The sequence below is a fragment of the Crocuta crocuta genome, unplaced genomic scaffold (assembly GCF_008692635.1).
Source record: "Crocuta crocuta isolate KB4526 unplaced genomic scaffold, BGI_CrCroc_1.0 scaffold197, whole genome shotgun sequence".
NCBI classification, from domain to species: Eukaryota; Metazoa; Chordata; class Mammalia; order Carnivora; family Hyaenidae; genus Crocuta; species Crocuta crocuta.
In genome coordinates this window covers 9,947,155-9,948,068 of record NW_027532002.1, presented here as the reverse complement: position 1 = coordinate 9,948,068, position 914 = coordinate 9,947,155, and positions in this window count along the sequence as shown.

Genomic DNA, 914 nt, shown 5'->3' with positions numbered 1-914 from the left:
GGCGTCAAACCCACAACCCCCAAGATCAAGAGTTACATGATCCACCGAGTGAGCCAGCCAGGCACACCTCCATACACATTTTTGAAGATGAGGGATCAACCCTTTTCCCAACTAATGTTAGGAAGTTTGAGGGCCCTTCTGGATGCTAGTCTGTTACTCAGATCCCTGAAAACACTTCTTGAGTGTAAATTCTCAATTCTACGGCAAAAAAAAATTTTTTTGGAGCACCAATTCTGTGTGGAAGGTTCTGGGAGATATGACTTTGAAGAAAGCCCCATCCCTGTTCTCTCCTGGCTTATACCACTTCCTTAATGGTCATGTACATCTCAATATTTTCACACGTGAGTACATCCTTTTTCTTGTTTCTAGGTGTGTCACACATCTATATCTAATCGCCCTAATGAAATCATAGACTCACCAAGCATAAGTACCAATTTCATGTCCTTCAGTCTTCAGTACAGCATCAGGTAATTTAGTAGGTCCTTGAAAAAACTGGAATTCAGACATTAACTGAGCCCAGAACCTGAATCCCCTGCCCAGGGGACTAAGTGCTGTGAACAAGGCTTCTCTCCCAAACCTCACTAACTTGGCGATCATCTTTATTCTTGCCTCTTTGTCATCCCCCAACCAATCCTTCGTCTTAAAGCAACTTTTAAAAACATTTTTTTAAGCATTTATTTATTTCTGAGAGACAGACAGAGCACAAAGAGGGGAGGAGCAGACAGAGAGGGAGACACAGAATCCGAAGCAGGCTCCCAGCTCTGAGCTGTCAGCACGGAGCCCGACGTGGGGCTTGAACCCACAAACTGTGAGATCATAACCTGAGCCGAAGTTGGACACAACCTACTGAGCCACCCAGGTGCCCCAAAGCAGAAGCAACTTTAAGAAATCTGATGCTGCCTCCCCGCCCCCCC